Source organism: Bos mutus, chromosome 26 (genome assembly GCF_027580195.1).
Source record: "Bos mutus isolate GX-2022 chromosome 26, NWIPB_WYAK_1.1, whole genome shotgun sequence".
Taxonomy (NCBI): domain Eukaryota; kingdom Metazoa; phylum Chordata; class Mammalia; order Artiodactyla; family Bovidae; genus Bos; species Bos mutus.
The window spans coordinates 50,909,323-50,932,381 of NC_091642.1; the positions used below are offsets into that span (position 1 = coordinate 50,909,323).

The window sequence follows — 23,059 nt, forward strand, 5'->3', positions numbered from 1 at the left end:
GTGGACACAATGAAATCAACCACTTTTACTGTATGGACCCACCTTTCCTAGTCCTGGCCTGCTCAGATACTTATGTCAATGAAACTGCCACGTTTGTGGTGGCTGGTTCCAACCTCATGTTTGCTCTCACCATATCCTCATCTCCTACATTGTCATCTTTACAGCCATTCTGCAAGGTCGTTCTCCAGAAGGGAGGTGCAAGTCCGTCTCTACTTGTGGGTCTCATCTGACAGTTGTCACTATGTTTTATGGGACACTGTTCTGGATGTATCTGAGGCCGCCTTCTGAGGCATCTGTAGAACAGACCAAAAATTCAGCTGTTTTTTATGTCTTTGTGAGTCCTATGCTAAACCCTTTGATCTACAGCCTTCAGAACAAAGATGTTAAAAGAGCAATAAGGAAAGTGTTTCAAGAGAAATTATTTGTCAAATCAGGTACACATTTAGTCAGAGGTATGTAATATAATTGTATTCTTTGACCAATTAGAGAAAATTTTCAAATAATAAGTCACTTTTTCCTATTGACTTGTCTTTGTCTTTTATAATTCACCTATGAGACTGGAAAGAATGTTTCCAGTCATTAGCTTGTGTTAATTTACTGTATTAAAATGACTACAACCTTGAATGGATAAAGAAATGGCAACCCACTCCAGTATTGTTGCCTGGAGAATCACATGGACAGAGGAGCCTGGCAGGCTACAGTCCATGGGGTCTCAAGAGTTTGACAGGACTTAGTGACTAAACCATCACCACCTACCATGCTGAAATTCATAAAGCATTGCTATTGCTCTGTAAAATTAATATATGTCAGATAATTCTACCCATAGTACTCATAATGGTAGAAATTTATGAAAGACAGATTTACCAAATGACAATTTGTTTGATTTGGAGGGCTTAATAATTTGCAAACTATTTATCAAAACCTGTCAACCATATCAGGAAGAAATGTTTTCCTTTCTTTGATTCTTTTGGTTGGTTTTTCCTTTGTTCACCTTATATATCAGTTAAGATCATTGGGTATCTTAAGTTATTATTCTAAGAAATATATGTAGATATTAGTATTAGTGTAATGGAATCCTCAGTCATAAAACTTTTGAGAGAAATCCCAAATTTCCTTTAGGTTTTTTAAAAACTTATTTATTTTGACTTTTGTTTGTTGTTTTACCAATATGCTTTCCACTTTAAAACTGATACTGTGTTTTTACTATTTTTTTTTATTATTATGAACTCCTCACAGTCAGAAGTAGAAAATATTGTAATGAGCACTTGACTATGCATAACTAATCATCAGTAAGCATTCATACAACCACACTTTTCTTTAGGATTTTCACACATCTCCATGTCATGGACCCCACTGCTCACCTTTGGCATCTCCTCCTGAGGTGTGCAAGTTGGGGAATCTTATGGTGCTGGAAAAATCTCAGAAGAGATGGCAGTTGAGCAGAATATGGTTCTATTTGGCCAAGTTAGTTGATTTCTCTGCTTTTTTCAGATCTTCAGTATCCTCACACGTGTTTATTATTTCATACATAAAACATGAGACAGAAGTGTGTGGATTTTTCTCTTTCTTTTCATGATTCTTTAAATATTAAACTGAGAACTGCCTTATGACCCAGCAATCCCACTGCTGGGCATACACACCGAGGAAACCAGAACTGAAAGAGATGCGTGTACCCCAATGTTCATTGCAGCACTGTTCATCAGCCAGGACATGGAAGCAACCTAGATGTCCATCAGCAGATGAATGGATAAAAAAGCTGTGGTACATATACACAATGGAGTATTACTCAGCCATTAAAAAAATACATTTGAATCAGTTCTAATGAGGTGGATGAAACTGGAGCCTATTATACAGAGTGAAGTAAGCCAGAAAGAAAAACACCAATACACTATACTAATGCATATATATGGAATTTAGAAAGACGGTAACAAACCCTGTATATGAGACAGCAAAAGAGACACTGATGTATAGAACAGTCTTTTGGACTCTGTGGGAGAGGGAGAGGGTGGGATGATTTGGGAGAATGGCATTGAAACATGTATAATATACATGAAATGAGTCGCCAGTCCAGGCATGATGAACGATACTGGATGCTTGGGGCTGGTGCACTGGGACAACCCAGAACAATGGTACGGGGAGGGAGGAGGGAGGAGGGTTCAGGATTGGGAACACGTGTATTCCTATGGCGGATTCATGTTGATATATGGCAAAATCAATACAATATTGTAAAGTTAAAAAAAAAAGAAAAAAAATAAAGGAAAAAAAAGTAATAAACTAGTATTATTCCTCATATCACTTATAGTTTCTATCCCATCTCTGATATTTAAAAATCTAAAAATTGCTTATGATAATCATAAATCCTCAGCAGCACTTTTTACTGTTTTTCAGTTCAGTTCAGTCGCTCAGTCATGTCCGACTCTTTGTGACCCCATGAATCGCAGCACACCAGGCCTCCCTGTCCATCACCAACTCCCAGAGTTCACTGAGACTCACGTCCATCGAGTCAGTGATACTATCTAGCCATCTCATCCTCTGTCATCCCCTTCTCCTCCTACCTCCAATCCCTCCCAGCAAAAGAGTCTTTCCAATGAGTCAACTCTTCACATGAGGTGGCCAAAGTACTGGAGTTTCAGCTTTAGCATCATTCCTTCCAAAGAAATCCCAGGCCTAATCTCCTTAAGAATGGACTGATTGGATCTCCTTGCAGTCCAAGGGACTCTCAAGAGTCTTCTCCAACACCACAGTTCAAAAGCATCAATTCTTTGGCACTCAGCTTTCTTCACAGTCCAACTCTCACATCCATGCATGACCACTGGAAAAACCATAGCCCTGACTAGACAGACCTTTGTTGGCAAAGTAATGTCTCTGCTTTTAAATATGCTATCTACGTTGGTCATAACTTTTCTTCCAATGAGTAAGCATCTTTAAATTTCATGGCTGCAGTGACCATCTGCAGTGATTTTGGAGCCCCCCAAAATATAAAGTCTGACACTGTTTCCACTGGTTCCCCATCTATTTCCCATGAAGTGATGGGACCAGATGGCATGATCTTAATTTTCTGAATGTTGAGCTGTAAGCCAACTTTTTCCCTTTCCACTTTCACTTTCATCAAGAGGCTTTTTCGTTCCTCTTCACTTTCTGCCATAAGGGTGGTGTCATCTGCATATCTGAGGTTATTGATATTTCTCCCAGAAATCTTGATTCCAGCCTGTGCTTCCTCCAGCCCAGCATTTCTCAAGATGTACTCTGTATATAAGTTAAATAAGCAGGGTGACAATATACAGCCTTGACGTCCTCCTTTTCCTATTTGGAACCAGTCTGTTGTTCCATGTCCAGTTCTAACTGTTGCTTCTTGACCTGCATATAGCTTTCTCAAGAGGCAGGTCAAGTGATCTGGTATTCCCATCTCTTTCAGAATTTTCCACAGTTTATTGTGATTCACAGTCAAAGGCTTTGGCATAGTCAATAAAGCAGAAATAGATATTTGTTTCTGGAACTCTCTTGTTTTTTCCATGATCCAGCAGATGTTGGCAATTTGATCTCTTGTTCTTCTGCCTTTTCTAAAATGAGCTTGAACATCTGGAAGTTCACGGTTCACGTATTGCTGAAGCCTGGGTTGGAGAGTTTTGATCATTACTTTACTAGCGTGTGAGATGAGTGCAATTGTGTGGTAGTTTGAGCATTCTTTGGCATTGCCTTTCTTTGGGATTGGAATGAAAACTGACCTTTTCCAGTTGCTGGTATATTGAGTGCAGCACTTTGAAAGCAGCATCTTTCAGGATTTGAAATAGCTCAACTGGAGTTCCATCACCTCCACTAGCTTTGTTCGTAGTGATGCTTTCTAAGGCCCACTTGACTTCACATTCCAGGATGTCTGGCTCTAGGTAAGTGATCATACCATCGTGATTATCTGTGTCATGAAGATTTTTTTTGTACAGTTCTGTGTATTCTTGCCACCTCTTCTTAATATCTTCTGCTTCTTTTAGGTCCATACCATTTCTGTCTTTTATCGCGCCTATCTTTCCATGAAATGTTCCCTTGGTATCTCTAATTTTCTTGAAGAGATCTCTAGTCTTTCCCATTCTATTGTTTTACTCTATTTCTTTGCATTGATCGCTGCAGAAGGCTTTCTTATCTCTTCTTGCCATTCTTTGAAACTCTGCATTCAGATGCTTATATCTTTCCTTTTCTCCTTTGCTTTTCACTTCTCTTCTTTTCACAGCTATTTGTAAGGCCTCCCCAGACAGCCATTTTACTTTTTTGCATTTCTTTTCCATGGGGATGGTCTTGATCCCTGTCTCCTGTACAATGTCACAAACCTCCATCCATAGTTCATAGGCATTCTGTCTATCAGATCTATTCCCTTAAATCTATTTCTCACTTCCACTGTATAATCATAAGGAATTTGACTTAGGTCATACCTGAATGGTCTAGTGGTTTTCTGGAATCAAGATTGCTGGGAGAAATATCAATAAGCTCAGATACGCAGATGACACCACCCTTATGGCAGAAAGTGAAGAGGAACGAAAAAGCCTCTTGATGAAAGTGAAAGTGGAGAGGGAAAAAGTTGGCTTACAGCTCAACATTCAGAAAACAAAGATCATGGCATCTGGTCCCATCACTTCATGTCAAATAGATGGGGAAATGGTGGAAACAATGTCAGATTTTATTTTTGGGGGCTCCAAAATCACTGCAGATGGTGATTGTAGCCATGAAATTAAAAGATGCTTACTCCTTGGAAGAAAAGTTATGACCAACCTAGATAGCATATTTAAAAGCAGAGACATTACTTTGCAAACAAAGGTCCGTCTAATCAAGGCTATGGTTTTTTCAGTGGTCATGCATGGATGTGAGAGTTGGACTGTGAGGAAAGCTGAGTGCCAAATAATTGATGCTTTTGAACTGTGGTGTTGGAGAAGACTCTTGAGAGTCCCTTGGACTGCATCGGGATCCAACCAGTCCATTCTAAAGCAGGTCAGCCCTGGGATTTCTTTGGAAGGAATGATGCTAAAGCTGAAACTCCAGTACTTTGGCCACCTCATGCGAAGAGTTGACTCATTGGTAAAGACTCTGATGCTGGGAGGGATTGGGGGCAGGAGGAGAAGGGGACAACAGAGGATGAGATGGCTGGATTGCATCACTGACTCGATGGACGTGAGTTTGTGTGAACTCTGGGAGATGGTGATGGACAGAGAGGCTTGGTGTGCTGCGATTCATGGGGTCACAAAGAGTCGGACACAACTGAGCGATTGAACTGAACTGAGGTTATTTCTTTATTTCACATGTATTTGCAAGTCTGAAAAAAGGAATAAGTATTAGATGACATGATGTAGGAAATGGAAAAATGATAAAACACAAATGAATTTTATTTCCATTACTTTAGCCATTGTTGGAAGTTGAGCAACATGATGTTAAAGAAAAACTATACAGAGGTGACTCAGTTTATCTTCCTGGGACTGACAGATTGAACTGATTTGCAGCCTGTTTTTTTCATGGTCTTCCTAGTCATCTACCTGATCACAGTCATTGCCAATGTGAGCATGATTTTGTTAATCAGAACTGACTCAAAGCTTCAGACTCCAATGTACTTCTTCCTCAGCCACCTCTCCTTTGTATATCTCTGTCATGCCACCACTGTTGCTCCTCAGATGCTGGTCAATATCTTTTCAAAGAGAAAAAAATATTTCTTTCCTTGGTTGCATCATACAATTTCACTTTTTCATTGCCCTGGTGATCACAGATTATTATATTTTGGCAGTGTTGGCTTCTGGTCACTATGTGGCCATCTGCAAGATGTCCTGAGATGTCTGCCTCTCTCTCGTTGCTGCTCCATATACTTACAGCTTTGCAAATGGTCTTGCCCAGACCGTTCTTATGCCCTGTCTCTCCTTCTGTGAACCCAATGAAATCAAACACTTTTACTGTCATACCCACCTCTCCTAGTAGTGGCCTGCTCAGATATTTATGTCAAAGAGACTGCCATGTTTGTGGTGGCTGATTTCAACCTCACGTGTTCTCTCACCATCATTCTCATCTCCTACATTTTCATTTTCACAACCATTCTGCATTTCCACTCTGCAGAAGGGAGGCACAAGGCCTTTTCTACCTGTGGGTCTCACCTGACGGCTGTCACTATATTTTATGGACACTGTTCTGCATGCATCTGAGACCCCTTTCTGAGACATCTGTAGAACAGGGAAAAATTGTAGCTGTTTTTTATATGTTTGTGAGTCCTATGCTAAATCCTTTGATCTACAGCCTTCAGAACAAAGATGTTAAAAGAGCATCAAGGAAAGTAATTCAAAGGAAATTGTTCACTAAATAGGGTAAACATTTTGGTCACAGGTATTTAACATATCTGTATTCTATGAGCATTTATTGAACATTTTAAATTAAGTCATTTTTTTGTCTTTTGTAATTGGCCTATTATATTTACAAGAATTTGTCAAATTATTAGCTTGTGTTGCCTTAGTTTAGTTAAAATGAATACTGCACAGAAATTAAAATACAAGACTAGACAGCATTATTATTGCTCTATAAAATTGATAAAGGACAGAAAATTCTATTGGCAGTACTCAGAGGGATATGGATAAGACAATGGCAACCCACTCCAGTACTCTTGCCTGGAAAATCCCATGGACAGAGGAGCCTGGTAGGCTGCAGTCCATGGGGTTGCTAAGAGTCGGACACGACTGAGCGACTTCCCGTTCACTTTTCACTTTCATGCATTGGAGAAGGAAATGGCAACCCACTCCAGTTTTCTTGTCTGGAGAATCCCAGGGACGGGGGAGCCTGGTGGGCTGCCGTCTCTGGGGTAGCACAGAGTTGGACATGACTGAAGCAACTTAGCAGCAGCAGCAGAATACTGATAAACATGACTCAAAATTTTCAAGAATAAAACAAATCCATTCATTTCTTTTAATTTGTTCATAGGCAATGCAGACTGGTCTAAGTCAAGGCAATTCCAAATTTCACAGATGTGACAGAATTTGTTCTTCTGGGATTGACCAGTCATCAGGAGCTTCAAGTTCTCTTTTTTGTGGTGTTTCTAGTAGTTTACATGATTACTCTGATAGGGAACATTGGCATGATTATTTTGATCAGCATCAGCCTCCAGCTTCAGAGCTTCATGTACTTTTTCTTGAGTCACTTGTCTTTTGTGGATGTGTGGTTCTCTTTCAATGTCACTCTGAAGATGCTGGAAAACTTACTATCAGAGAAAAAACCATTTCATATGTGGGATGCTTGGTGCAGTGTTACTTCTTCAGAGCCCTTGTCCACGTGGAAGTATATATCTTGGCTATGATGGCCTTTGATTGCTACATGGCCATCTGCAACCCTCTGCTTTATGGCAGTAAAATGTCCAGGACTCTGTGCTAGTCTCATCTCTGTGCCATACATCTATGGGTTCTCTGATACCCTAATTTGCACATTGTGGACATATAGCCTGTATTTCTATGGAAACTTTGAAATCAACCACTTCTATTGTGCTGACCATCCTCTTACAAAGATTGCCTGTGGAGGGGTCCACATTAAAGAATACACCCACGTGTGGGTCCCACCTGACAGCTGTTACCATGTTTTATGGGACTCTCCTCTTCATGTATCTCAGGAGGCCCGCTGAAGAGTCTGTGGAGCAGGGGAAGATGGTGGCTGTGTCTTACACCACAGTGATTCCCATGCTGAATCCCATGATCTACAGTTTGAGGAACAAAGATGTGAAAGAGGTGGTAAACAAAGCAATCATCAAGGCAAACTTGAGGCAGTGAACCTGCAGGACATAATCCCGTGTATACCACTTCCTGTTATAAATGTCCAGGCATATAAATTCCCTGTTTAAAATAGACTGTGTACAGGCAACACTTAAATATGCTAAGAGGTCCAGTCTAACACAGTGATGGCTTATCCATGAATGGACTCTCAGGACTAGGCCTCCTTTATCTACATATGCAAACATACTAACACTGCCCTATTACTGTTAGTCACAGTGTATGTAAAATTATGCTAAGTGTAGTCATCGGATAACTCATAAATACTCATAAATATTTGGATAAGCACATGTTAATTTGGAGGCATCTTTGTAAGAGTTGAATATGATTTCTTAAGATATTTTCTATATATAATTGCTCTTCACTTGTTTTATAAGTAATATATAATTTCATGAGAAAAAATTAAGACTTCATCACTTTTCCATGAATATAAAAGTTGGTGGATCCTCATTTACCAAAAAACTTTCAATAACATTCATACATGCATGGACTTTTGAAAACAAAAATGTATTCAGAATCTTCAACTAGTGTCATGAATCAATCAGAAGGTTAATTCTCAGTATGTATTGCTCTATAATTAACACTATTTGTGTTTCAATCTGTTGACTCACCGTAATTCTACTCTTTGGTTTGGATTTTGGCTGCTGTTTTTCTCCTTATTAATTTAAATAGGTGAAAAATTTTGACTAAAGCCTATCATGTCCTTCTCATAGTTTAAAAAGATGAAGCAATATGGATTTTTGTCATTTAAAATCTAACTTTTGATCAGAAGAATGTCCTGTTAAACATTTTGTTGCTATGATGAAGCTATTGTTTGATTCCAAATTCTTGTCACTAACATTACATTCTTAGGTCTGTGTTTAGTTGCTTAATTCAAGCTTTTAATAACTAGTGTGGGTCAACCAGATAAGAATCTCTGTAAAACCAAATGCCATTGCACTAGACATGTATTAAAATGTGATCAGCACAGCTCAAACTGGTATCCATTGGGATCTGATTACAAGTTTACTATTCAATTTATGTTGATTGGTGTCCACTTAATCTACCTTCATTCTTAATATGAGTAGAATATATATATATTTTTGTCCTTGTTGACTCTTGCTAATAATACCAGCATAAAAGCAAGTCAGAAGCAGAAGTAATTTCTCATTGAATGATTTTTATTCTTGTTTAAGGGCTAATCCAATTAAAAGGGGTGCACAATTGAACATATGTAGAAAGACTCTGAGAAGTAATGTTTACTTGTGGTAATATCACTGGAAAGATGTATTCATTTAAGCCCAGAAAGTATTGTTACTCAGGCTAATTTACTAATTGCCCACAAGCCACATTCCCTCAGATTGGTTCTGAGAAAAGGCGGATGGTGGGAGGAGAGTTCTTTTTCATAACTTTAGGTTCTGAGCAGGAAGAAAAAGTACCATTTGATTAGTATTGGAAACTACACTAACAATTTTTTTTAATGTTTTCAAATCACCCAAATTTGCTTCTAACAAGTTGGTGTCAAGTGTGAAATGATAGGCTGTTCAAGAAACAATTGTATTGACAGAGATCATTATAACTTGACCCTTTAAGATCACATTTTCTGTGATCCTTATGGCAGACATATTCCTCAGTGTCCACTATTTTATATTTTATTTTATAAATAAAGCATCTGTCATCCAGCTGTTAACCACCTTTCCCATTGTCCCTTGTCAGTGAGGTACATAATGTTGTCAAGTCTTGGCAATGAGCCATCAGTAGAAAGTGGTGCCTGAAACCTAAAGATCACCTTCTCTATGTTAGAGCCATTAGATACAGACTTTTTTCTCCTTCTTCCCACTTGAAAATGTTGCCACTGAAATGATCACTTTTTAGACAAAGTTGGAAACCACATAATGAGGGTCTAATTGCCTTTCCCAAATACCTTAACTCATACTGCTGCCTGAGAAAGAAAGAAATTATTTTATCAAGTCACTGCATCTTTGGAGTTCACTTAGCTATAGTGCTGTATTTGCTTTTATAATACTTTCCATAAACATATCCCTGGCACTTCACCTCTCCATCTTACCACTCACTAGGATGATTTTTACCTGAGAATGATCAAGTCTCTTCAGAAACTATTCTGGTGTTGAGAGAAGGGCATCTTGTCTTCTGTCTTAACCCGAAGGAGAAAAACTCAAGCTTCTGATCTATATTAGATATTAAGTTATATATACCTTTGTCCTAACTACTTGATGAGTTCTTGGGCTTGTTATGACCTTTAAGTTTCCAGTTGGCACATTAATTTGTTTTGGATTCCTTTTGACCCACCATCTAGGCCATTTCGCTAGCCTTTTTAGGTACTTACAAGTCTCTTTCTTAAGCTTAGGAAATCTCAGCTATTTTTTTTTTTCCTGCACTGTGCTTGCAGGTGCAGATAAGGTGTGTTTTCACCAGACATTTGAGCCAGCACATCTTTAACTGTCCTTACTTATTAGTGGGGCTTCCCCAATGGCTCAGCAGTAAAGAATTATCTGCAAGGCAAGAGACATGGTTTCAATCCCTGGGGGAAACATCCCCTGGAGAAGGAAATGGCAACTCACTCCAGTATTCTTGCCTGGAAAACCCCATGGAAAGAGGAACCTGGCAGGTTACTGAGTGAGTGAACAGCAGCAAATAGTTTTACATTAATTATTTTCAACACATAATCAGGAATGCTTTCTTAATTATCTGGTAAATTTTTAGTGTAACAATAGCATGCACTCCTGCTTTTAAAAGACAGCCATCTCTTTGACAAGAGAAATAGCAATTATCTGAAAGTGGCACTCTTATCATGATGTTCCACTTGCATGATGTGGTTTTTGAGAATTCTCCACCTCTTTTCACTTCTGAGGCTAAGGAAGATAACTGGCTAATTTTAATTTCAAGAGTAAAGTTAAAAAAAAGAAAAACTCTCACCATAGCAAATTAAAATGAAGTGTGCAAAATAGAAAGAATAACACCTTACTTTTCCCCTAAACATTTTACCCAAAGGGAAGCTTCATTTCTTATTGTTGTTTTTTAACAAGTTACTGTGAGTAGTCAGAAAATGTGTCCTTTTAGTTTTTCCTCCTGTTTTTCAGCTTAATGTGATGACTTGTACCTAATGTGCTTTCCAGAAAAAAAAAAAAAAAAACACATATATATATATACGTGTGTGTTAAGTCGCTTCAGTTGTGTCTGACTCTTTGTAACACTATGGACTGTAGTCTGCAAGGGTCTTCTGTCCACAGAATTTTCCAGGCAAGAAAAGTTCAGTGGGTTGCTGTGCCCTCCTCCAGGGAATCTTCCCAACCCAGGAATCAAAACTGCATCTCCTTTGGCTCCTGCACTGCAGGCAGATTCTTTACCACTGAGCCACTGGAGAAGCCCATGTAAATATATATATATATATATATATATATATATATATATATATATATATATATATACACACACACACACACATACACACACACACACATAAATATACATACATACATACATATATGGTAAATCATCTGGCTGCAATGCAGGAGACCCAAGTTCGATTCCTGTGTTGGAAAGATCCCCTGGAGAAGGAAATGCCAACCCACTCCAGTATTCTTGCCTGGAGAATCCCATGGACAAAGGAGCCTGGCAGACTACAGTCCATGAGATCACAAGAGTCGGACACGACTTAGCAACTAAACCACCACCATATACATATATACATACATATGCATATATACAAATACACTCATACTTACACAGAAGTACATACATAAAATATGATGTGAAAGCTGTTTTCCCCCATTCATTTATTTTCCTCTTGCTAGAGGCAAAACCCAGTTTGTGAAAGGTGTGTTTCAACTAACTTATCTTCCTGAACAGACATCTTTTTTTTTTTTTTTAAACTTTACAATATTGTATTGGTTTTAACAGAGCTACTGGCACTACATCTCACCATTCTGGCAAAAGAATGGAAAAGATGATAAAATATTGATCTGAACATCATTTACCCATTTCCATGATGGTCATATAATAACTCTAGTCTCAGTTTGGTCTTCCATGATAAATATCAATTTGAATATTTTAGAGATAATTAGCAGAAATTTTGATACTGAGTTAGTTTTCTTTGAGCATACATTTAAATCAGGCTTGCTTTTTTTATATTTCTTCTTTGTAATAAAAGGGAAAAAATGCCAAATCCACACAGCCTCATCAATTTTGAAAAAAAGAGAAAAAACTCCCTCTTTTGTGAATTACTTTCAGCCACAAATGTCTCTTTTTACATTTTTTTTAAACAATCAAAAGTTTCCCCTGAGAGAAAGACAACACTCATACATAAAAATGCTCTTCTTCCTTAGGAATTGGCTTCCACACTTTCATCAACAAAGTGTTTACTTCTAAAGGAAACTCAAGTCTTTGGCAGAAGTCAAAGAGGATATTTTATTTGGAGTGGGCTAAGAAAGTATTCCATTATTGTGTATACATGTCAGCTACATTCAGTTGGAGCAGAGTTAGACAGGGTCATCTACTTTCCTTTAAATGGTGAAAAGTGGAGAGGTTTGGAAAAGGAGGGTTATGGAAATGACTGACAGTACCTCTTAATCTACTTGGTTGTAGAAGAAATCTTCCCCTGAAGGTTGGAATACTGAGGTTACCTGAATGTGTGAAGTAGGCCTTTATAAAATGCAGTCTCTATTCCTTGGGGAGTTAATTCCTAATATTAACCAGACATGACTGGACCAGGTTCACTGACCCTCAAGGGTGCAACTGTGATTAGAAAGCTTCAATTAGATTCATGTTGATATATGGCAAAACCAATACAATATTGTAAAGTTAAAAAATAAAATAAATTTAAAAAGTCTAAAAAATAAATGTAACAGTAGGTCTTATTTTAAACTTAGAATGTTGTGAAGTAATTAGCCTTCAATTAAAATAAATAAATAAATTTTAAAAATTAGAAATACAAACTATAATGATGTCATCATAAAAACACTAATCCTTGATTCAGTTCAGTTCATTCATTCAGTCATGTCCAACTCTTTACAGCTCCATGGACTGCAGGATGCCAGGCTTCCCCTATCCATTACCAACTCCTGGAGCTTACTCAAACTCATGTCCATCAAGTCAGTAATGCCATCCAATCATCTGATATTCTGTCGGTCCCTTCTCCTCCCACCTTCATTTTTTCCCAGCATCAGGGTCTTTTCTAGTGAGTCAGGTCTTAGCATCAGGTGGTCAAAGTATTGGAGTTTCAGCCTCAGCATCAGTCCTTCCAGCGTTCCCTTGGTATCTCTAATTTTCTTGAAGAGATCTTTCCCATGCTAATGTTTTCCTCTATTTCTTTGCATTGATCACTGAGGAAGTCTTTCTTATCTCTCCTTGCTATTCTTTGGAACTCTACATTCAAAGTAACGTATCTTTCCTTTTCTCCTTTGCCTTTAGCCTCTCTTATTTTCTCAGCTATTTGTAAGGCCTCCTCAGACAACCATTTTGCTTTTTTGAATTTAGTTTTCTTGTGGATGGTCTTGTTCACTGCCTCCTGTGCAATGTTATGAACCTCTGCTCACAGTTCTTCAGGAACTCTGTCTATCAGATCTATTCCCTTGAATCTATTTGTCACTTCTGCTGTATAATTGTATGGGATTTGACTTAGGTCACATTTAAATGGTCTGGTGGTTCCCCCAACTTTCTTCAATTTAAGCCTGAATTTGTCAATAAGAAGTTCATGCTCTGAACCACAAGTCATCTCCCAGTCTTGTTTTTGCTGACTGTATAGAGCTTCTCCATCTTCAGCTACAAATAATATAATCAATCTGATTTTGGTATTGACCATCTGGTAATATCCAAGTGTAGAGTCTTCTCTTGTCTAATTGGAAGAGGGTGTTTGATATGACCAGTGTGTTCTCTTGGGAAAACTCTATTAGTCTTTGCCCTGCTTCATTCTGTACTCCAAGGCCAAACTTGCCTGTTACTCCAGGTATCTCTTGGCTTCCTACTTTTGCATTCCAGTCTCCTATAATGAAAAGGACATCTTTTTTGGGTGTTAGTTCTAGAAGGTCTTGTAGGTCTTCATCAGTTCAGTTCAGTCGCTCAGTCATGCCTGAGTCTTTTACCCCATGAACTGCAGCATGCCAGGCCTCCCTGTCCATCACCAACTGCCAGAGTTCACCCAAACCCATGTCCACTGAGTCAGTGATGCCATCCAACAATCTCATCCTCTATAGTCCCCTTCTCCTCCTGCCCTCAATCTTTCCCAGTATCAGGGTCTTTTCAAATGAGTTAGCTCATCAGTTGGCCAGAGTACTGGAATTTCAGCTTCAACATCAGTCCTTCCAATGAACACCCAGGACTGATCTCCTTTAGGATGGATTGGTTGGATCTCCTTGCAGTCCAAGGGACTCTCAAGAGTCTTCTCCAACACCACAATTCAAAAGCATCGATTCTTCTGCACTCAGCTTTCTTTATAGTCCAACTCTCACATCCATACATGACTACTGGATAAACCATAACCTTGACTAGGTGGACCTTTGTTGACAAAGTAATGTCTCTGCTTTTTAAAATGCTGTCAAGGTTGGTCATAACTTTCCTTCCAAAGAGTAAGCGTCTTTTAATTTCATGGCTCCAGCCACCATCTGCAGTGATTTTGGAGCCCCTCAAAATAAAGTCTGTCACTGTGTCCACTGTTTCCCCGTCTGTTTGCCATGAAGTGATGGGACCAGATGCCATGATCTTAGTTTTCTGAATGTTGAGCTTTAAGCCTTCATAGAGCTGTTCAACTTCAGCTTCTTCATCATGACTGGTCGAGGCATAGACTTGGTGTTTTTTTTGTGTGTGTGTGTGTGATATTGAATCTTTTCCTTGGAAACAGAGATCATTCTGTCAGTTTTTGAGATTGCATCAAATACTGCATTTTGGACTCCTATGGAGTATAATGGCTACTCCATTTCGTCTAAGGGATTCTTGCCCACAGTAGTAGATATAATGGTCATCTGAGTTAAATTCACCCATTCCAGTCCATTTTAGTTCACTGATTCCTAAAATGTTCATACTCACTCTTGCCATCTCCTGTTTGACTGCTTCCAATTTGCCTTGATTCATGGACCTAATATTCGAGGTTCCTATGCAATATTGCTTTCTACAGCATCAGACTTTACTTCCATCACCAGTTATGTCCATAACTGGGTGTTGATTTTGCTTTGACTCTGTCTCTTCATTCTTTCTGGAGTTATTTCTCCACCAATCTCCAGTAGCATATTGAGCACCTCCCAACCTAGGAAGTTTACCTTTCAGTGTCCTGTCCATTTGCATTTTTATAGTGTTTATGGGGTTCTCAAGGCAAGAATACTGAAGTGGTTATCCTTGATTGTGCATGTCCAATTCAGTTGCTTGAAACAAAACAAGCAAAAGCAAAATAAATAAATAAATAAATAAATAAAGTGGTAAACTATTTAAATATCCCAACTGTTTCCGATGCATTGTCATCATTTGTTCACATTTGTCTCTTTCATTCCCTGTGACTTTCCTAGTTGAGGGGATTCTGATTCAAATTATTTGCTTTACATCTACTAACTGTGTTTTTCACCTAGATGTTATAAATCATAAGTTGTTTTCTTCATTCTTTGCTATGTGTAGACCTAAGAACAATAAATACCCTCTGTCTACATCATATATCATTAAAATTCAACTTTAAAAATTACATAGCATTAATTTGTTCTGTGACCTGTGGCAAGAATCTAAGCTATTGTTTTTCCACACAGCAAACTAACTTCCCTAACATTGTTAATTTAATAATCTGTCCCTTTCTTATTAATTTATAATTAACATGATTTTAAAAATATCACCTCATTTACTAAACTAACTCAATAAAATCCATGAGTTTAGAGTTTCAGAAACTTGATAGGTATAGGGCATTTTTATATATGCTTTACTTTATGAAAAGAAAATGTTTTTTTAGAACATAAATAAAGTATAGTTGACACCTGAACAATACGGGTTTGAACTGCATGGATCCACTTATATGCCATTTTCTTTTCAATAAATACTACTACAGTCCTACTCCATTCAAAGTTGTTTGACTCTTCAGATGAAGAACTGCATATCTAATGCAAAATTAAGGCAAATTCTACAACAAGTGGGGTTTATGTCCCTAATTCTACATTGCTCAAGGGTCAAATGTATATGTATGCATCATAATAAAATTTGATATATAGAAAAATATGAAAAAATATACAGTATAAATCATACAGTACAGGTAACTACTCTTTAAGTTTGAAGACAATTCATTTTACTTCATAATTTATGTACTTTATTAAAATATGTTCATAGAGTATATGATGATTTACTACTTATACTGCCTCCCCCTCTTTTTTTTTCCCATCCAGTCAGTCATTCATCAATATCCAGGGGGGAATGGTTCAAGGACAACTTTCCTCCCTCCCCACCAAATGCAGGGGTGATCAAGTCCCTTATACAAAATGGCATAGCACAGCACAGTTGTCCCTCCAATTCAGAGGTTCTGCATCAGTGGATTCACCAACCATGGTTCCTGGATGAATTGCCAAATTCAGGGTCCTCATATATAAAAGCCTGATGATATAGCAGGATTCTGGGCTTCCCTGGTGTCTCAGATGGTAAAGAATCTGCCTGTAATGCAGAAGACCTGGGTTTAATCCCTGGGTCAGGAAGATCCCATGGAGAAGGGAATAGCAACCCATTCCAGTATTCTTGCTTGGAAAATCCTATGGGCAAAGTAACCTGGCAGACTATAGTTCACAGAGTTGCAAAGAGTTGGACATCAGCTATTAACACTACTATTACTACAATATCAGGATTTTATATACCATGTAAGATTATTTCAAAAATGTTTCTAATACTCTGTTATATATCCAATTTTAATATTTTGTCACTTTTTCTAGTTAGTAAAATGCTTCCCTGGTGGCTCAGTTGTAAAGAATCCACCTGCCAATACAGGAGACATGAATTCTATCCCTGGGATAGAACCCAAGGAGAAGGAAATGGCAGGAAGATCCACTGGAGAAGGTAACGGCAACCCACTCCAGTATTCTTGCCTGGAAAATTCCATGGACAGAAGTTGCTAGCTGACTACAGTCCATGGACATGACTTGTCATCAAAAGAGTCAACATGACATAGTAACTAACCAACAACAAATTAGAAAATACTAATCCTATGATAAATTCTCTTACTCAAGATTGGTTTAGAATGATCCAATATTTTTAAGATTAAATAATGAAAAATAGAAATGCTGAATAAAACAATAAGTCTACTTTAACATTTTCCTGTTGTTGTTCAGTCACTAAGTTGTGTCCAACTCTTTTCAACCCCATGGACAGCAGCTTGCCAGTCTTCCCTGTCCTTCACTATCTCCAAGAGTTTGCCCAAACTCATGTACATTCAGTCAGTGATGCCATCCAACCATCTCATCCTCTGTCACCTCCTTCTCCTCCTGCCCTCGAACTTTCTCAACATCAAGCTCTTTTCCAATGAGTTGACTCTTCACATCAGATGGCCAGAGTATTGGAGCTTCAGATTCAACATCAGTCCTTCCAATGAATATTCAGGGTTAATTTCATTTAGGATTAATTGGTTTGATCTCCTTGCAGTCCAAGGACTCTTAAGAATCTTCTCTGGCATTACAGTTTGAAAGAATAAATTCTTTGGCCCTCAGGCTTCTTTATAGTCCAACCATCTCATCTGTACATGACTACTGGAAAAAACAAACAAACACACAAACATAGACTTGTACTTACTTTGCTTCAAAATTATCTTTTTTGCAGCACTGTTCTTTGCAAAGTTGTTTGTGTTTGTATGCTGCTTCCAGTGTATGTCTTCCCACTCCTCATGAAATCATTCCAGTCATCCTTTTATTCCCATTATTCAATATAGAGTCCACTTAACAAGATCATGCTATTAATCTATCAGCCGTATTTGCCATAGTTTTTCCTTCCTTGATGAATTTTCTTACATTTGAATTTTCATGCCCCCTGAATTTCTTCCTGAATGTTCATCCTCAGTTTCATTGCTGGTTTCTCTTCATTGCCTTGACTTCTAAAATGTTGGACAGATACAAGTTCAAGTCCTTGTAAATTTCATCTGATTATATCTACACATTTTCCTTTATTTGTTAATTTCATTCAGTCTTATTCCATTTAACAGTGCCCATATGCAAATTGTTCCTAATATAACTCTTCACCTTAGTACATTCTGAATTCTAAACTCTCATATTCAGCATCAGATTGATGTCTTTACTTGGTAGTGCACTAAGCATCTTAGATTTAGTGTCCAAAACTGAGTTTCTAATACCATTCTCTTTCCTTTCTCAAGTCTGTTCTCAAACTCCTCTGAATCCTATGGTTGCTCCAGGCAAATACCTTGAGTCACTCTTGACTTGGAGGAAATCAGATTGGTGCTTTATTCCAATTTATCTGTCATCAAACTTATTTTACCAGCTAGAATGCTACTCCATGTTTTTATCCATCATCCTTTCAGCTAGGTTCCCTGTTTCCATCCCTTCTCTCTTCAGTTGATTGTAAAGCAGAGTAATTTGTTTAAAGAGTAAATTTGGTTATCTCACTCCCTGGTACAGAATCCTCCAACAGTTGCCCATTTTACCCTGTATAGAAATCAGATTCTTTTTTATGTTTTTTTTTTCAAATTTATTTTGAATTGGAATATAATTGATTTACAATGTTGTATTGATTTCTGCTGTGCAGCAATGTTAATCAGCTTTAAGTAGACATATCTCTCTTTCTCTTGAGTTTTCCTCCCAGTTTTCCTCTCCATCCCATCCCTCTAGGTCATCACAGAGCACCAAATGAGCTCCCTGTCCTCTACAGCATTTTCCCACTAGCTATCTATTATATACATGGTGGTGTATACATCTCAATGCCACACTCTCAATTTGCCCCACTCTCTCAGATAGGCAGATGACACTGTTCTAATGGCAGAAAGGAAAGAGAAACTAAAAAACCTTCTGATGAAGGTGAATGAGGAGAGTGAGAAAGCTGGCTTAATACTCAGTGTTCAAAAAATTAAGGTCTTGGCCTCCAATCTCATCACTTCATGGCAAATTGATGGGGAAAAAGTGGAAACAGTGCTAGATTTTATTTTCTTGGGCTCCAAAATTTCTGCAGACTGTGACTGTAGCCATAAAATTAAAAGATATTTGCTTCTTGGAAGAAAAGATAATAAATCTAGACAACTTCTTAAAAAGCAGAGACATTATTCTGCTGACAAAGGTCCATATAATCAAAGCTATGGTTTTTTTCAGGGGTCATGTAAGGATGTGACAGTTGAACCATAAAGAAGGCTGAGTGCTAAAGAATCAATGCCTTCAAATTGTGTTGCTGCAGAAGACTCTTGAGATTCCCTTGGACTGCAAGAACATCAAACCAGTCAATCCTAAAGGAAATCAACACTGAGTATTCATTGGAAGGACTAAGGAAGAAGCTCCAATGATTTGGCCCCCTGATATGAAAAACTGACTCATTGGAAAAGACCCTGATGCTGGGAAAGACTAAGGGCAGGAAGAGAAAGGGGTGACAGAGGATGAGATTGCTGGATGGCCTTACTGACTCAATGGATATGAGTTTGAGCAAACTCCAAGAGAAGGTGGAAGACAGGGAAGCCTGGCATGCTGCAGTCTACGGGTTTGAAAAGAGCCGGGCATGCTTAGGGGCTGATCGACAACTTATTCTCCTCCTGTGTTCACAAGTCCCTTCTCTAAATCTGTCTCTATTTCTGCCCTGCAGATAGGTTCATCAGCACCATTTTTCTAGATTTCATATATATGCAGTAATATATGATATTTATTTTTCTTTTTCGGACTTACTTCATCCTGTATAACAGGCTCTAGGTTAATCAACATCACTTCAAAAATTTTACAGAGGTCCACAGAACTGGGAATGATTGAGCTGTATATGGCTTTCTGACTACACTTATCTTAATTCTTCCCCCTCCCCCATTCCCTTTTTTCTATCTATCTATCTATCTACCTATATATTAGTATTTTGGGGCATGCAAGCTTGCATGTGTGTGTTCTGGGCTCTTCTGTCCATTGGATAATCCAGGAAAGGATACTGGAGTGGGTTGTCATGCCCTCCCTCAGGGGGAATCTTTCCATCCCAGGGATCAAACCCATGTCTCTTATATCTCCTGCACTGGCAAACTTGTTCTTTACCACTAGAGCCACCTGGGAGACACCATGTTTGCATTTGTTCCCTCTGCCTAGGATACCTTTCTTTGACATCTCAATCTTTCGCCCCCTGGACACTTTCACAGTGTGAAATGTGAGAACACTAAAGTTAGATTATCTAGGCCCAAATTTTGGATTTGTTGGTATGAGTCATGACAATACTTATTCACGTAACACCCTATGTTTTGCTTTCAACATCTTTGAAACAAAAATGGACATAGTAACTGCTTCTGGTGTGGCTTTGAGGATTAAATGTGTGTGTAAACTATGCAAATATAAAGGATATAAATTGTGTAAAAGATCTAGAATCATGTCTGTATTATCATAAATGCCACATCAGCATTAATTGCTAGTGCACTACTTCTCTTCCCTAATTTAAGTTTTTTCCCCAATATCATTTATCATTATACCAAACTTTTAGTTGGTTTGTTCCTTTGTCTTCTCTGTTGTTTATCATATGGGAAGAAGTTTTGGTCTCTTATCAGCCTCTTTATATGTGTTTGTTGACACAAACTGGAGACTCAGTAAAGATTCTCAACAGAGTTGTAATCGTTTTTATTTTTTTCTGCATTAACATTAATAATTATATATGTAGTTTTCACTTGCCAAGCTCATTCTTTAAAAATAATATTTTCTCTCTTATGCCTATTAAATCATTGTTGTTGTTTAGTTGCTATGTCATTTCCAACTCTTTTGCAACCCCAAGGACTGTAACCCACTAGGCTCCTGTGTTCATGGGATTTTCCAGATAAAAATATGAAGTGGGTTGTCATTTCCTTCCACAGAAGGTCTCCCTGACCCAGGGGTTGAACTTGTGTTTCCTTCATTGGCAGGCAGATTCTTTATCACTGAGCCACCAGGAAGCATTAAATCTTTAGTAAATTATATGTTTATCATTAGTAAAATTTAAATTTTACTAATAATTAAATAAATTAACATAAAAGAGGAAACATCCTTTGAAAATAATGAGATTGGTATTGTTGGGAGTCAAACTGCCAAAACTTTTTGAGAAATTCATTTATTGCTCAGCAATAATTTAAGTCCCCAGTTGTGTCAGGAACTACAGATAAAGTGGCTCAAAAATGTTTTATTTTTTGTTGTTTTTTTTAAATTTCTAAATCAAGTTACATAAGGCTTTTTATTTTCTTTGCCCAGTTTTTGGTACTTAATTTCTAATATACCTAGGTTCAATCTTTCTTATTTAACTATGAAGGAGGATACTGCTATTCATGAATAATTCTCTACATATACCTTCATTTGTATTCTTTTAGCTTTTATTTCAGAGAAGGCAATGGCAACCCACTCCAGTACTCTTGCCTGGAAAATCCCATGGACGGAGGAGCCTGGTAGGCTGCAGTCCATGCAGTCGTGAAGAGTTGGCCACGACTGAGAGACTTCACTTTCACTTTTCACTTTGATGCTTTGGAGAAGGAAATAGCAACCCACTCCAGTGTTCTTGCCTGGAGAATCCCAGGGACGGGGGAGCCTTGTGGGCTGCCGTCTATGGGGTCGTGTAGAGTCAGACATCACTGAAGCGACTTAGCAGCAGCAGCAGCAGCTTTTATTTGAGCTTCCCTGGCAACTCAAATGGTAAAGCATCTGCCTGCAGTGTAGAAGACCCTGGTATTAAACACACACACATACGCAATTATTTCTCTGATATTTTTAAGCTGAAAATTTGACATTCCTTGAAGCAAGTTTTTTATTTGTTTTCACAGAGTAAGTTGATTTGAGGGCTTCCCAGCTAATGATAAAGAAAATGCCTACCAGTGCAGGAGATGCAACAGACATAGGTTCAATCCCTCAGCTGGGAAGATTCCTTGGATTAGGAAATGGCAACCTACTCCAGTATTCTTGCTTGGAAAAGTCTGTGGACAAAGGAGCTTGGCAGGTTACAATTCACACAGGAACAAAGAGTTGGACAAAACAGGACACTGGGCACTGGCGCTGACTGGACTTATGAATAATTGCTGATCATTAAGTAAAGAGAAACTGAAGTTAGAGTGTGCTTAAGTTTCAGTGATGAAACTGTCTCTCTGGGTCTTATTACAAAACTCTTCCCTGCAAACAGAATTCCCTACTGTAATTGCTAAAGGTAGATTTACCTTTTAATCAGTTTCAAGGAGACTTATTAAAATTATGTTCCTCAGCTTTTTCTTGGTGATGTATTAACAGAAACCAATTTCAACAAATAAAGTTTCAACTCAGGATTAATGAATATGGAGTTCAGTTTGAGTGTGCTGAAGTAATCATCTGATTCCTCAGGGATGACTATGTCCTCAGCCTTGAAGCATCTTCCTTTAAGAGATCAAACTGCAGACTGCAGTGGGAAGATTACAGGTTTTGGAGCAGGATGTAGGTTTGACTCAAGCTCATCAATTACCTCCCTACACACACTTGGGAAAGTCATAAACTCTGAGTCCCAATTAAGAAAGAAAAATACTTATAACACCAGGCACTTTTGATGAGTAAACCTTTCAATTCAGTTCAGTCACTTTGCAGACTGCAAATTGATGCTGCTATAATAATTGCAAGTAGAATGATAGTAATGATGATAACTGTGACTAAGATTTATTGGGTCCTAATTATATGATAAGAAAGGTACTAAAAAATCTACATACTTTATATTGTTATTCCTTGCAAAACACAATGATGCAGGAAAAATACTCCCATATATTAGATAAGAGAAACTCAGATAATTTAAATAATTTGTCTCAAGTCACAGCTGATTAAATCATTAGCTAGTATCAAGAATCAAGGTCTAACTGCAGAATGGCTATATATTTCAAAATTAATGCTATCTAAAATTCTCAAGAATGTACTATTATTATGTCCCTTTCAGAATGTCTAACAAAATTCTTGGATACTTTTGTCATTTGTAGTAGTATATTAGATAGATGATAGATAGATAAATACATACATACATATATACATATGTATATCATTAAATTATTTTAAATATCTCAACCAAAGAAATTATTTTTCTTTCCTCAAAAAGAATCCCACTATAAAACCCCTTATCACACCAACATAAACCAGAGAGCAATGAACTATGAAAGTACATCTCTAAATTCTCTTGTTTTTGAAGTACACACATAGCATCTATAATAT

The 23,059-nt window shown here is 37.9% G+C and overlaps 1 pseudogene; it reads left to right on the forward strand.

The window, feature by feature from the left end:
- Window positions 1-241: 241 nt before the first annotated feature.
- Window positions 242-7,769, forward strand: LOC102267035 (olfactory receptor 5M9-like; annotated as a pseudogene).
- The last annotated feature ends 15,290 nt before the right edge of the window (window positions 7,770-23,059 follow it).